Source organism: Bombina bombina, chromosome 11, assembly GCF_027579735.1.
Source record: "Bombina bombina isolate aBomBom1 chromosome 11, aBomBom1.pri, whole genome shotgun sequence".
NCBI lineage: Eukaryota > Metazoa > Chordata > Amphibia > Anura > Bombinatoridae > Bombina > Bombina bombina.
Window position 1 is genome coordinate 106,480,540 of NC_069509.1, and position 16,566 is coordinate 106,497,105.

At 41.9% G+C, this 16,566-nt stretch overlaps 1 protein-coding gene across 1 annotated transcript in view; it reads left to right on the forward strand.

Moving 5' to 3' along the window:
• ADAP1 (ArfGAP with dual PH domains 1) overlaps positions 1-16,566 on the forward strand; it is a 1,315,539-nt gene that overhangs the window by 231,095 nt on the left and 1,067,878 nt on the right. The gene's annotated exons all lie outside the window — the stretch shown is intronic.

The window sequence follows — 16,566 nt, forward strand, 5'->3', positions numbered from 1 at the left end:
AAGATAGAGGTGTTCTGCATTTCTTCAAGATTGCAGGGATATGAATCCCAAATTATCCCTCAATGTATAGTTATTGGATGAGTGGGACACAGGAGAGTACTGGCTGTGCAATGTAAATCTTGGTGACAAGCCTGCCACCAGTGTTGCGGGAACAGTTCCTTTATCCATCTCCTGCTGGGCCATGATAATGTACTCCCTTAGTATATACTCTGCTGTAGGTTACAGTACTGGAAGGGCAATTTACTGGATCTTCAGGCTGAGATCAGGGTAAGATCAAAGGAGTGGGCAGCTATTAGGTAAGTACCTGCACCTTCTCTCAGCCCTCAGGCTATTAGCAGGTTCACTAAGTTAGTTCACATTCATATTCAATTCTGAGCATACTGCTACAGTCTATTAAGTACCTTGTTAGTTAAGGGGAAGTTTATATACAGTGGATATAAAAAGTCTATACACCCCTGTTAAAATGTCAGGTTTCTGTGATGTAAAAAAATGACACAAAGATAAATCATTTCAGAACTTTTCCCACCTTTAATGTGACCTATAAACTGTACAACTCAATAGAAAAACAAACTGAAATCTTTTAGGTGGAGGGAAGAAAACAAAAAATAAATAAAATAATGTGGTTGCATAAGTGTGCACACCCACTTATAACTGGGGATGTAGCTGTGTTCAGAATTAAGCAATCACATTCAAAATCATGTTAAATATGGGTCAGCATACACCTGCCATCATTTAAAGTGCCTCTGATTAGCCTCAAATAAAGTTCAGCTGCTCTAGTTGGTCTTTCCTGAAATTTTCTTAGTCGCATCCCACAGCAAAAGCCATGGTCCACAGAGAGCTTCCAAAGCATCAGATGGATCTCATTGTTAAAAGGTATGAGTCAGGAGAAGGGTACACAAGAATTTCCAAGGCATTAGATATGCCATGGAACATAGTAAAGACAGTCATCATCAAGTGGAGAAAATATAGCACAACAGTGACATTACCAAGAACTGGATGTCCCTCCAAAATTGATGAAAAGACGAGAAGAAAACTGGTCTGGGAGGCTACCAAGAGGCCTACAGCAACATTAAAGAAGCTGCAGGAATATCTGGCAAGTACTGGCTGTGTGGTACATGTGACAACAATCGCCCGTATTCTTCATATGTCTGGGCTATGGGGTAGAGTGGCAAGACGAAAGCCTTTTCTTACGAAGAAAAACATCCAAGTCAGGATACATATTGGAAAAACACATCTGAAGTCTCCCAAAAGCATGTGGGAAAAGGTGTTATGGTCTGATGAAATCAAGGTTGAACTTTTTGGCCATAATTCCAAAAGATATGTTTGGCGCAAAAGCAGCACTGCACATCACAAAAAAGCACCATACCCACAGTGAAGCATGGTGGTGGCAGCATCATGCTTTGGGGCTGTTTTTCTTCAGCTGGAACTGGGGCCTTAGTTAAGCTAGAGGGAATTATAAACAGTTCCAAATACCAGTCAATATTGGCATAAAACCTTCAGACTTCTGCTAGAAAGCTGAACATGAAGAGGAACTTCATCTTTCAGCATGACAACAACCCAAAGCATACATCCAAATCAACAAAGGAATGGCTTCACCAGAAGAAGATTAATGTTTTGGGATGGCCCATCCAGAGCCCAGACTTAAATCCGATTGAAAATCTGTGTGGTGATCTGAAGAGGGCTGTGCACAGGAGATGCCCTCGCAATCTGACATATTTGGAGTGTTTTTGCAAAGAAGAGTGGGCAAATCTTGCCAAGTCAAAATGTGCCATGCTTATAGACTCATACCCAAAAAGACTGAGTGCTGTAATAAAATCAAAATGTTCTTCAACAATGTATTAGTTTAAGGGTGTGCACACTTATGCAACATATTTTATTTTTATATTTTTTCTTCCCTCTACCTAAAACATTTCAGTTTGTTTTTCAATTGAGTTGTACAGTTTATAGGTCACATTAAAGGTGGAAAAAGTTCTGAAATGATTTATCTTTGTCTCATTTTTTTACATCACAGAAACCTGACATTTTAACAGGGGTGTGTAGACTTTTTATATCCACACACACATTATTTGTCATTCCATTTTTGTACACTGCACTGTATGTTTGAATTTTTTACTTTAAACAGCTTGTCCTCTGCTTTACAGACTGGAGAAGGGCTTAACAGGCACCAGGGATTGTCAGGGTGCGCAAGGTCTCTGTAGGAGGACAAGGTGCAGCCCAGGAAAGCATTATCCGGTTCTGGACATGTCAATCCTGTTTACTGCCACTACAGTTGTAGCGCGCTCCTGGCTTCTCTCACTCTGTGGCGGCCTTCTCTTGCAACAAGCATGCTTTCTCTACAGAGCGATCTCTGAGGACTGTTTCACTATTGCAGTTGCCCTCTTTGGGGCATTGCCCTTAGGGTGCCCCACTCTATTTTCAAGATGCAGGTTGGAGTTAAATCGATTGCAGCTACTTTTCAGTGTTGAAGAACGATTACAGGGGGTATGTTTAGTGTGCTTGGCGCACTACAGGTACACAGTGTGGCGGGTAATTTTCATATGGGAAAGTAGGAATTAAAACACTTTCGCCCTTAATACTAATTTGCGCGCACCATTCCATTGGCTTTCTCCCTCATTCTGGAGGTGACCATCTTGCGCTCAGGACGCACTATTTCTGCTTTATAAGCAGTATAAACACTACTTATGTTTTGTCTGTAAATTTAATAATACTGATTGTCTTAACTTGAGTAGAGGGCTGATATATTTTCAGAGAACCCTTATGCCCATATGGTTTGCCTACCGATTTACTGTCTAACCTGTGTATGCTCTGGTTTCTCATTGGTCATTTCAGCTTGCTTATCTGTTTCCTCATCTGGTATTTCTTCCCAGAGTGATTTCTAAGATAAGGTTAGAAAAAGTGTCAGTTATTCTGATTGCTCTAGCTAGGGCTTCCAGGATCTGATATGCAGATCTTGTTCAGATGTCCAGTTTCCATCCTTGCTTCTGGACCTTCTGCCTCAAGTCCATTTTTCTATCCGAATCTCAAATATCTAAGCTTGATGACATGGAGATTGATTGGTAAATTCTTAAGATTCTATGACTGAAGCTTTAATCTAGGTTCATAGACTTAAAGTATTTATTATAAGGTATTGAATGTTTTTATTACCTGGTGTATAGATCATGTTTTTTCTTGGCATTCTTTTAGAATTCTTAGAATTTTGCAGTTCTAACAGAATGGTTTGGATAAAGGCCTTTCTTGCAGTTCTTTGAAAGCTCAGATTTCTGCCCTTTCTGTTTTGTTTCACAGGAAGATTGCTAATCTTCCTGATATTCATGGTTTTGTGCAGGTTTTACTGGCTCCGCCTTTTGAGCATATGGGAATAGATTTATCATACCATGGGCGGACATGATTCGCTATAGCGAATCATGTCCACCCTGCATCGCTAAATGTCAACAGCATACGCTTTAACATTGCACAAGCAGTTATGGTGAACTACTTGTGCAATGCCGCCCCCTGCAGATTCGCAGCCAATCATCTGCTAGCAGGGGGTGTCAATCAACCCGATTGTATGTAATCGGGCGGATTGCTGTCTGCCGCCTCAGAGGTGGCGGACAAGTTAAGGAGCAGTGGTCTTAAGACCGCTGCTTCTTAACTCCTGTTTCGGGCAAGCCTGATGGCTCGCGCGGAAACAGCTGCATCAAGCTCCATGCGGAGCTTGATGAATCGGCCCCTATGCATAAAGTGGATATTAAGCATCTGTCTTGGAAAAATGTGTTCCTTTTGGCTATTTTCTCTGATAGAAGTGGTTCCAAATGATCTGCTGTTTTCTTGTGACCCTCCTTATCTTATTTTTCATCAGTATACGGTAGTGTTAAGGACTAAGTTTGATTTATTGCCTAAAGTTGTGTCTTCAGACAATTTCAGTAGGGAAATTGTAGTCCCTTCTTTGTGCCCTATTCCCAAGAATGCTTCAGAGAGATCTCTGCATAATTTGGATGTTGTTAGAGCATTGAAGTATTACAATAATGCTACTAAAGATTTCAGACAAACTTCTAGTTTTGTTAACTTTTCTGGAAGAAAACAAAACATTTCTGCTGTTTCTTTAGCTTCTTGGTTGAAACTTTTTAAATCATAAGGCTTACTTGGAGGTAGGTCTGCTTCCACCGAAATGGATTACTGCTCATTCTACAAATGCAGTTGCCACTTCTTAGACTTTTAATAACAAGACTTCAGTTGACCAAATGTGCAAGGCAGCTGCTTGGTCTTCTTTGCATACTTTTACAAAATTCTACCTTTTTGATGTTTTTGCTTCTTCTGAGGCAGCCTTTGGTAGGAAGGTCCTTCAGGCAGTTGTCTCAGCTTGATTTATTTTTGCCTAGTTTGCTTAAATTGTAAGTGCATTAAGAAAAAAAATCCCCTTTTTAGGTTTTTGTGGGGTTGTGAATTTAGTTTTCCATTTAAAAAAAATAGATTTTTTGAAAAACCCCACCCTTTGTCTCATTACTCGTTGACTCCACAGCTTGGGTGTTAGTTCCCAGGAGTAACAGATTGTGGGCTCTCACCACCTGTATGAAAGAAAACATAATCTATGCTTATCTGATAAATTCATTTCTTTAACCCCTTGAGTGCTAACAACAGCTCTGAGCTATCGCAGAGTTTCCCACTCAGGTGCTAACGACGGCTCAGAGCTGTCGCTAGCACTCTCCCACCTTGAGGGAGAACTGGGGGCTCCCACCCGCTCCTTCCCCGGCGATCGGGCCTGTATAGTGACAGGCATCGCCAGGGCTTCATGTTATGCGCAGTGACGTAACCCGCAATGACGTGATGACGTCACTTTGCAACTTTATTTAAACTTAACAATGTTAAGTATAGGAAAAGGGGGCATGCTGCTTAGAAGCCTGTATCTCAGGCATCTAAGCAGCTACAGACCCCTCCAAGACCCACCGTTAAAAAGGTAATCGTCTAACCTTTCCAACCGTGTAAGTCTTGGGGATCTGGAAACATAAAAAAAAACTTAAAAAACAAACAAACATTTGAACAGCTTAGCACCCAGGTGGGAAAGTGCTTAGCACTCAAAGGGTTAATGGTGGTTGAGAGTGCCCCACCCTATGTTTTTGGTGGTGGTTTTATTTCTTGAGAATATCTTTTTTTCCTGCTCCTTTGATTGCTCTTATTACTTTTTTCTACCTCTTTTTGTTTGGCTACACATTAGACTAAGGAACCTGTTAGGTGGGAGGGGTTTTATAGAGTTCTTAGGGTTATGGAATCTTCGCCTCCTCCTAGTGGTAGGGAAAGGTAATGCCCAGGGTTATTGGATCGTTGACTCTCACCACCATTTAAGAAATTAATTCATCAGGTAATCATAAATTTGTTTCCTTGTGAGAGGATACTACAGGATATCCATATCTTGTACTTCTGTTATATGTTGTGCAATAGTATACTTTTACCTGTGTGAGGATACTACAGTATATTCCATATTGTGTACTACTGTCAAATAGTTGTACAATTATATAACCTTACTTGGCAGAGAATATTACAGGATATACCATACTTTTTTTGCTTGTGAGAAGATATAAGTGTACCTATATTTATGTTCTACTGTTGTATATTGCTATTCTGGTTTGACTATTTGCTCACTACGGTTCACATATTTATAACTGTGCGTTCTTACACTTTCTTAAGGACTATTATGGAGCAGACTGGAACTGTCTCTGCTGGATTAGACCCATTAGAGAGTAAAATAGTAACATAGTAGATGAGGTTGAAAAAAGACAGAAGTACATCAAGTTCATCCTATACAAATCTTAATATACTTACAATAAAAGCTCCAGTTGAACCTAAATTAATCCCATTTAAAAAGGTGACCCATTTAACACAAGCAATCATATCCATTAATTATTTTTCTAGCCAGAAATGTATCTAAACCATTTTTAAATGTATCTAAGGTATTGGCATTTACTGGCATTTACATTTATATATATAATATAAATGTATACTTTTAAATAAAGAAACATGAAACACCTCATCTGAATAGTGGGACCCTCCTCCTCTTTTAAATGATACATTTTTTAAACTGTTTCTATAACCACAGTAATGTGGTCATGGATATTTATGATTAACAGTTTCTCCAACATAGGTGTGTCCGGTCCACGGCGTCATCCTTACTTGTGGGATATTCTCTTCCCCAACAGGAAATGGCAAAGAGCCCAGCAAAGCTGGTCACATGATCCCTCCTAGGCTCCGCCTACCCCAGTCATTCTCTTTGCCGTTGTACAGGCAACATCTCCACGGAGATGGCTTAGAGTTTTTTAGTGTTTAACTGTAGTTTTTATTATTCAATCAAGAGTTTGTTATTTTGAAATAGTGCTGGTATGTACTATTTACTCAGAAACAGAAAAGAGATGAAGATTTCTGTTTGTATGAGGAAAATGATTTTAGCAACCGTCACTAAAATCCATGGCTGTTCCACACAGGACTGTTGAGAGCAATTAACTTCAGTTGGGGGAACAGTGAGCAGTCTCTTGCTGCTTGAGGTATGACACATTCTAACAAGACGATGTAATGCTGGAAGCTGTCATTTTCCCTATGGGATCCGGTAAGCCATGTTTATTACGATCGTAAATAAGGGCTTCAAAAAGGGCTTATTAAGACTGTAGACTTTTTCTGGGCTAAATCGATTGATTATTAACACATATTTAGCCTTGAGGAATCATTTTATCTGGGTATTTTGATATAATAATATCGGCAGGCACTGTTTTAGACACCTTATTCTTTAGGGGCTTTCCCAAAGCATAGGCAGAGCCTCATTTTCGCGCCGGTGTTGCGCACTTGTTTTTGAGAGGCATGGCATGCAGTCGCATGTGAGAGGAGCTCTGATACTTAGAAAAGACTTTCTGAAGGCGTCATTTGGTATCGTATTCCCCTTGGGGCTTGGTTGGGTCTCAGCAAAGCAGATACCAGGGACTGTAAAGGGGTTAAAGTTCAAAACGGCTCCGGTTCCGTTATTTTAAGGGTTAAAGCTTCCAAATTTGGTGTGCAATACTTTTAAGGCTTTAAGACACTGTGGTGAAAATTTGGTGAATTTTGAACAATTCCTTCATGTTTTTTCGCAATTGCAGTAATAAAGTGTGTTCAGTTTAAAATTTAAAGAGACAGTAACGGTTTTATTTTAAAACGTTTTCTCCAACATAGGTGTGTCCGGTCCACGGCGTCATCCTTACTTGTGGGATATTCTCTTCCCCAACAGGAAATGGCAAAGAGCCCAGCAAAGCTGGTCACATGATCCCTCCTAGGCTCCGCCTACCCCAGTCATTCTCTTTGCCGTTGTACAGGCAACATCTCCACGGAGATGGCTTAGAGTTTTTTAGTGTTTAACTGTAGTTTTTCATTATTCAATCAAGAGTTTGTTATTTTCAAATAGTGCTGGTACGTACTATTTACTCAGAAACAGAAAAGAGATGAAGAATTCTGTTTGTATGAGGAAAATGATTTTAGCAACCGTAACTAAAATCCATGGCTGTTCCACACAGGACTGTTGAGAGCATTAACTTCAGTTGGGGGAACAGTTTGCAGTCTTTGCTGCTTGAGGTATGACACATTCTAACAAGACGATGTAATGCTGGAAGCTGTCATTTTCCCTATGGGATCCGGTAAGCCATGTTTATTACGATTGTAAATAAGGGCTTCACAAGGGCTTATTTAGACTGTAGACATTTTTTGGGCTAAATCGATTGATATTAACACTTATTTAGCCTTGAGGAATCATTTATTCTGGGTATTTTGATATAATAATATCGGCAGGCACTGTTTTTGACACCTTATTCTTTAGGGGCTTTCCCAAAGCATAGGCAGAGTCTCATTTTCGCGCCGGTGTTGCGCACTTGTTTTTGAGAGGCATGGCATGCAGTCGCATGTGAGAGGAGCTCTGATACTTATAAAAGACTTCTGAAGGCATCATTTGGTATCGTATTCCCCTTGGGTTTGGTTGGGTCTCAGCAAAGCAGATACCAGGGACTGTAAAGGGGTTAAAGCTTAAAACGGCTCCGGTTCCGTTATTTTAAGGGTTAAAGCTTCCAAATTTGGTGTGCAATATTTTCAAGGCTTTAAGACACTGTGGTGAAAGTTTGGTGAATTTTGAACAATTCCTTCATGTTTTTTCGCAATTGCAGTAATAAAGTGTGTTCAGTTTAAAATTTAAAGTGACAGTAACGGTTTTATTTCAAAACGTTTTTTGTACTTTCTTATCAAGTTTATGCCTGTTTAACATGTCTGAACTACCAGATAGACTGTGTTCTGAATGTGGGGAAGCCAGAATTCCTATTCATTTAAATAAATGTGATTTATGTGATAATGACAATGATGCCCAAGATGATTCCTCAAGTGAGGGGAGTAAGCATGGTACTGCATCATTCCCTCCTTCGTCTACACGAGTCTTGCCCACTCAGGAGGCCCCTAGTACATCTAGCGCGCCAATACTCCTTACTATGCAACAATTAACGGCTGTAATGGATAATTCTGTCAAAAACATTTTAGCCAAAATGAACCCTGTTCAGCGTAAGCGTGGATGCTCTGTTTTAGTTACTGAAGAGCATGACGACGCTGATATTAATATCTCTGAAGGGCCCCTAACCCAATCTGAGGGGGCCAGGGAGGTTTTGTCTGAGGGAGAAATTACTGATTTAGGGAATATTTCTCAGCAGGCTGAATCTGATGTGATTACTTTTAAATTTAAATTGGAACATCTCCGCATTTTGCTTAAGGAGGTATTATCCACTCTGGATGATTGTGAAAATTTGGTCATCCCAGAGAAACTATGTAAAATGGACAAGTTCCTAGAGGTGCCGGGGCTCCCAGAAGCTTTTCCTATACCCAAGCGGGTGGCGGACATTGTTAATAAAGAATGGGAAAGGCCCGGTATTCCTTTCGTCCCTCCCCCCATATTTAAAAAATTGTTTCCTATGGTCGACCCCAGAAAGGACTTATGGCAGTCAGTCCCCAAGGTCGAGGGAGCGGTTTCTACTTTAAACAAACGCACCACTATTCCCATAGAGGATAGTTGTGCTTTCAAAGATCCTATGGATAAAAAATTAGAAGGTTTGCTTAAAAAGATGTTTGTTCAGCAGGGTTACCTTCTACAACCCATTTCATGCATTGTCCCTGTCACTACAGCCGCATATTTCTGGTTTGATGAACTGATTAAGGTGCTCGATAGTGACTCGCCTCCTTATGAGGAGATTATGGACAGAGTCAATGCTCTCAAATTGGCTAATTCTTTCACTCTTGACGCCTCTTTGCAATTGGCTAAGTTAGCGGCTAAGAATTCTGGGTTTGCTATTGTGGCGCGCAGAGCGCTTTGGTTGAAATCTTGGTCGGCTGATGCGTCTTCCAAGAACAAGCTACTAAACATTCCTTTCAAGGGGAAAACGCTGTTTGGTCCTGACTTGAAAGAGATTATCTCTGATATCACTGGGGGTAAGGGCCATGCCCTTCCTCAGGATCGGCCTTTCAAGGCAAAAAATAGACCTAATTTTCGTCCCTTTCGTAAAAACGGACCAGCCCAAGGTGCTACGTCCTCTAAGCAAGAAGGTAATACTTCTCAGGCCAAGCCAGCTTGGAGACCAATGCAAGGCTGGAACAAGGGAAAGCAGGCCAAGAAACCTGCCACTGCTACCAAGACAGCATGAAATGTTGGCCCCCGATCCGGGACCGGATCTGGTGGGGGGCAGACTCTCTCTCTTCGCTCAGGCTTGGGCAAGAGATGTTCTGGATCCTTGGGCGCTAGAAATAGTCTCCCAAGGTTATTTTCTGGAATTCAAGGGACTTCCCCCAAGGGGGAGGTTCCACAGGTCTCAGTTGTCTTCAGACCACATAAAAAGACAGGCATTCTTACATTGTGTAGAAGACCTGTTAAAAATGGGAGTGATTCATCCCGTTCCATTAAGAGAACAAGGTATGGGGTTCTACTCCAATCTGTTTATAGTTCCCAAAAAAGAGGGAACGTTCAGACCAATCTTAGATCTCAAGATCTTAAACAAGTTTCTCAAGGTTCCATCGTTCAAGATGGAAACCATTCGAACTATTCTTCCTTCCATCCAGGAAGGTCAATTCATGACCACGGTGGATTTAAAGGATGCGTATCTACATATTCCTATCCACAAGGAACATCATCGGTTCCTGAGGTTCGCATTCCTGGACAAACATTACCAGTTCGTGGCGCTTCCTTTCGGATTAGCCACTGCTCCAAGGATTTTCACAAAGGTACTAGGGTCCCTTCTAGCTGTGCTAAGACCAAGGGGCATTGCTGTAGTACCTTACTTGGACGACATTCTGATTCAAGCGTCGTCCCTTCCTCAAGCAAAGGCTCACACGGACATTGTCCTGGCCTTTCTCAGATCTCACGGATGGAAAGTGAACGTGGAAAAGAGTTCTCTATCTCAGTCAACAAGGGTTCCCTTCTTGGGAACAATAATAGACTCCTTAGAAATGAGGATTTTTCTGACAGAGGCCAGAAAGACAAAACTTCTAGACTCTTGTCGGATACTTCATTCCGTTCCTCTTCCTTCCATAGCTCAGTGCATGGAAGTGATCGGGTTGATGGTAGCGGCAATGGACATAGTTCCTTTTGCACGCATTCATCTAAGACCATTACAACTTTGCATGCTCAGTCAGTGGAATGGGGACTATACAGACTTGTCTCCGAAGATACAAGTAAATCAGAGGACCAGAGACTCACTCCGTTGGTGGCTGTCCCTGGACAACCTGTCACGAGGGATGACATTCCGCAGACCAGAGTGGGTCATTGTCACGACCGACGCCAGTCTGATGGGCTGGGGCGCGGTCTGGGGATCCCTGAAAGCTCAGGGTCTTTGGTCTCGGGAAGAATCTCTTCTACCGATAAATATTCTGGAACTGAGAGCGATATTCAATGCTCTCAAGGCTTGGCCTCAGCTAGCGAGGGCCAAGTTCATACGGTTTCAATCAGACAACATGACAACTGTTGCGTACATCAACCATCAGGGGGGAACAAGGAGTTCCCTGGCGATGGAAGAAGTGACCAAAATCATTCTATGGGCGGAGTCTCACTCCTGCCACCTGTCTGCTATCCACATCCCAGGAGTGGAAAATTGGGAAGCGGATTTTCTGAGTCGTCAGACATTGCATCCGGGGGAGTGGGAACTCCATCCGGAAATCTTTGCCCAAGTCACTCAGCTGTGGGGCATTCCAGACATGGATCTGATGGCCTCTCATCAGAACTTCAAAGTTCCTTGCTACGGGTCCAGATCCAGGGATCCCAAGGCGGCTCTAGTGGATGCACTAGTAGCACCTTGGACCTTCAAACTAGCTTATGTGTTCCCGCCGTTTCCTCTCATCCCCAGGCTGGTAGCCAGGATCAATCAGGAGAGGGCGTCGGTGATCTTGATAGCTCCTGCGTGGCCACGCAGGACTTGGTATGCAGACCTGGTGAATATGTCATCGGCTCCACCTTGGAAGCTACCTTTGAGACGAGACCTTCTTGTTCAGGGTCCGTTCGAACATCCGAATCTGGTTTCACTCCAGCTGACTGCTTGGAGATTGAACGCTTGATCTTATCGAAGCGAGGGTTCTCAGATTCTGTTATCGATACTCTTGTTCAGGCCAGAAAGCCTGTAACTAGAAAGATTTACCACAAAATTTGGAAAAAATATATCTGTTGGTGTGAATCTAAAGGATTCCCTTGGGACAAGGTTAAGATTCCTAGGATTCTATCCTTCCTTCAAGAAGGATTGGAAAAAGGATTATCTGCAAGTTCCCTGAAGGGACAGATTTCTGCCTTGTCTGTGTTACTTCACAAAAAGCTGGCCGCTGTGCCAGATGTTCAAGCTTTTGTTCAGGCTCTGGTTAGAATTAAGCCTGTTTACAAACCTTTGACTCCTCCTTGGAGTCTCAATTTAGTTCTTTCAGTTCTTCAGGGGGTTCCGTTTGAACCCTTGCATTCCGTTGATATTAAGTTATTATCTTGGAAAGTTTTGTTTTTAGTTGCAATTTCTTCTGCTAGAAGAGTTTCAGAATTATCTGCTCTGCAGTGTTCTCCTCCTTATCTGGTGTTCCATGCAGATAAGGTGGTTTTACGTACTAAACCTGGTTTTCTTCCAAAAGTTGTTTCTAACAAAAACATTAACCAGGAGATTATCGTACCTTCTCTGTGTCCGAAACCAGTTTCAAAGAAGGAACGTTTGTTGCACAATTTGGATGTTGTTCGCGCTCTAAAATTCTATTTAGATGCTACAAAGGATTTTAGACAAACATCTTCCTTGTTTGTTGTTTATTCCGGTAAAAGGAGAGGTCAAAAAGCAACTTCTACCTTTCTCTCTTTTTGGATTAAAAGCATCATCAGATTGGCTTACGAGACTGCCGGACGGCAGCCTCCCGAAAGAATCACAGCTCATTCCACTAGGGCTGTGGCTTCCACATGGGCCTTCAAGAACGAGGCTTCTGTTGATCAGATATGTAGGGCAGCGACTTGGTCTTCACTGCACACTTTTACCAAATTTTACAAGTTTGATACTTTTGCTTCTTCTGAGGCTATTTTTGGGAGAAAGGTTTTGCAAGCCGTGGTGCCTTCCATTTAGGTGACCTGATTTGCTCCCTCCCTTCATCCGTGTCCTAAAGCTTTGGTATTGGTTCCCACAAGTAAGGATGACGCCGTGGACCGGACACACCTATGTTGGAGAAAACAGAATTTATGTTTACCTGATAAATTACTTTCTCCAACGGTGTGTCCGGTCCACGGCCCGCCCTGGTTTTTTTAATCAGGTCTGATAATTTATTTTCTTTAACTACAGTCACCACGGTACCATATGGTTTCTCCTATGCAAATATTCCTCCTTAACGTCGGTCGAATGACTGGGGTAGGCGGAGCCTAGGAGGGATCATGTGACCAGCTTTGCTGGGCTCTTTGCCATTTCCTGTTGGGGAAGAGAATATCCCACAAGTAAGGATGACGCCGTGGACCGGACACACCGTTGGAGAAAGTAATTTATCAGGTAAACATAAATTCTGTTTTTAAAAAATATGACATTCACATGGCATCTGTACACAATCAAGTGCAAAGGGTTGATTGGGTGAATTCAAAAGTTCCAGAAATGTTTATGTACTTGGAGAGGGTGAGAGAGGGGCTATCCCAATGATATTGTTCCAAATGCTATTTTTTAAAAAATTGTTATTGTCTTGGTTATTACATGATAGCCACTTTGACATTAGTCCTGCCTCACATGAGATATGCTAGAATCTCTTTAGTACTGCATGACATTGTACACAGTAGACAGGTGATTGCAATGTATAGGGTACTTGATACTGTTGTGGGTCCTCTTCTTTATTTGAAGGGTGTTCTTTATAATGAAGCAAGTCATTTTGGCAAGTTATTCACTATAAAGGCTGCTTGATTTATGGATAAGACTTCCTGTTGATGTGGTATATATATACATACTGTAGGTTCTGGAATGCCTAAGATAGGCAAAGGCTATCCTAAGAATTAAGTGTACTCTTTAGAAAAATATATGGTCAGAACAGACTCAATGGGCCTTTTGCTTCTTATCTTTGTTTCTTTCATATAGGGGCCAGAGTCCATGAGCGGTTACTAATGAGATATACATTCCTACCAGGAGGAGGCAAAGTTTCCCAAACCTCAAAAGCCTATAAATACCCCGCCCACCTCACTTATACCTCAGTTTATAAACTTTGCCTCCTTAGGACTTGGTGAAGCATGATGTGCTTGATGTCTTCGGTGAAAGACGCTTCTAAGTATTCTGAAGCCCAGTTCCCCTCAGAGTCTTGTCAGAGGGAAGAGGCGGGAGTACTACCCGATGATACCATGTTTTCTCTTATGGGTAAACTTTTCTAAGGTTTTCTGTAATTTCGGTTGCAGGGATTCATCTGCAGCCTCCCTTTACAGATAAATGATATACTCCTCTATCATTACCTCTGCTGATATGTTTCAGCACTGGTTTGGCTGTCTGTTATATGTGGATGGGTGTCTTATGGTAAGTATATTCTTAATTTCTTTCTAATGACACGGTGAGTCCATGGATCATCATCAATTACTGTTGGGAATATCACTCCTGGCCAGCAGGAGGAGGCAAAGAGCACCACAGCAAAGCTGTTAAATATCACTCCCCTATCCACAATCCCCCAGTCATTCTCTTTGCCTGTAGTGCAAGGAGGAGGTGAAGTTTAGAAGTCTGAGAAGTTTTCTTCAATCAAGATTTTTTTTCTTTTTAGCAGAGTAAACTTACTCTGTTACTTTCTGGGGTCTAGCCTAGTCCACATCAGTCTCTTCAGTAGGGCAGTGGTGGCTTTTGAGCACTTGAGAACTTGTGAGGTACAATCCTCACTGTGTTTTCTCAAGAATCTGCTGCCTTAACTAGAAAACCTGAGTAGGTTTACTCAGTTTTTCTTTTTTCACAGGTCCATGTGAGGTGCTGCACCCTCTCAAACCAGGTGAGCTGTCCTGCTGCTGGACAGCACTTTCAGGTAAGTGCCATTTTAATTATCTTTTGCAAGGAGATTGCTGGCACTTGTTACAACTAAAAGCTGTCTTATTTAATATGGGACTTTATTAAACCTTCATGTTTTGGGTTCCTTTTAGGCAGTTTGGGCATTGAGACTGTGAGGTGATTTATGGTGGCTCAGTGTGTTATAGTAGTTTTTATAATTTAACTTTTGGTCATGGAGATTACTGTTCTAAGATGTTTTTTTCGGCAGTTAGGGCTCTGTAACCGCTCTGTATTTGAAAAGGGGATTGTTTCTTCTGTGAGGGAAATCACTCTGTGAGCTGCAGGACAGGTAGGCAGCTCAGTAAAGCTACTGAGGTGTATAGGTAGTCTGAGGTCTATTTGGTTTGTTGAGCTTATACACATTTCTATTTAAAGACACTGTACACATTTCTTTTTTATTTTCAAATTAAGAATTGTTATACTTATTTATTACATAAGATGGATCAATAGGCTTTTCAAACCCTTATCCCAGGTGAAGTTGCTGCTGTTATGTTTTGATGCTCAGGTGGAACCCCCAGTTCTTTTTTGTTCCTCATGCATTGAGAGAACATTAAGTTATAGAGATAAAATATTTGACCATGAGCCACCATTATCCCAGGCAAATGCTGTTCAGGTGTCTCCTGTTGCAGATATGCCGAGCTTTCTCCTCAAGCGTCCCAACTTTTTCAGTCTCCACATACAGTGCCCTGTGTTTCTTCTTGCAATCCTGTAGGATTTTCTCTACAAGACATTGCTTCCCAGGTATCCCTTGCAGTATCTGAGGCCTTGTCAGCTTTCCCCATTTGCAGGGAAGGCGTAAAAGGAAATTTAAGGAAACAGTAAGGTTTCTGATCAAGTTCTGGCTATCCAGAGTGTCTTTTTCCATAAGCCTGAGGAAGAAGACATGTCAGTAGCATCTGAGGGGGAAATCTCAGACTCAGACATTATAATTCCTTCTTCTGATGCTGAAGTGGTATCCTTCAGATTTAAGCTAGAACACCTTTGCTTATTACTTAAGGAGGTTTTGGCTACTTTGGAGGACTCTGACACAACTATCATAGTCAAGCCTAAAAAGTCTAGTAAATTGAACAAATACTTTGATGTTCCCTCCACGGTGGAGGTTTTTCCGGTTCCTGACCGTGCTGTGGAGATTATTGCTTGAAAATGGGAAAGACCTGGTATTCCCTATTCTCCATCTCCTATTTTTAAGAAGGTTTCCTATAGCGGATTCTATTAAGGAGTCGTAGCAGACGGTTCCTAAGGTAGAAGGAGCGATTTCCACTTTAGCCAAGAGGACTACTATTCCCATAGAGGATAGTTGTTCTTTTAAAGATCCAATGGATAAAAAATTGGAGGCTTTACTAAAAAAGATGTATGTCCACCAGGGTCTATAATGGCAACCTGTGGTGTGTATCGCCACTTTTACCAGCGCTGCGGCCTACTAGTTTGATTCGTTGTCTGAATTTCTTCAGACGGATACCCCTTTTGATGAGATCCAGGACAGGATTAAGGCTCTCAAGTTAGCCAATTCCTTCATTACAGATGCTTCCTTACAGGTTATTAAACTGGGAGCCAACATTTCTGGTTTAGCGGTCCTAGCCTGCAGGGCCTTTTGGTTGAAGTCCTGGTCTGCAGATGTTTACAAGGGTAAGAACTTGTTTGTACTTCAAATATTACTGGAGGGAAGGGTTCTTTTCTTCCTCAAGATAAAAAGAATAAGCAGAAGGGATGTCAGAGTAATTTTTGTTCCTTTCGTAACTTTAAAGGCAAGTCTTCCTCCCCTTCCTCCAAGCAAGATCAAGCCAAGCCTTCCTGGAAGCCTAATCAGTCCTGGAATAAGGGAAAGCAATCTAAAAAGCCTTCAGCTGATTCCAAGTCCGCATGAAGGGTTGGCCCCCGATCTGGGTGCGGATCTTGTAGGGGGCAGACTCTCTTTTTTTCCCAGGCTTGGATAAGAGATGTACCAGATCCCTGGGCGGTGGACATTGTCTTCCAGGGATACAAAATATACTTCAAATCTTTTCCTCCCAGAGGCAGGTTTCTCCTCTCCAGATTAAAAAAGAGGCGTTCTTACATT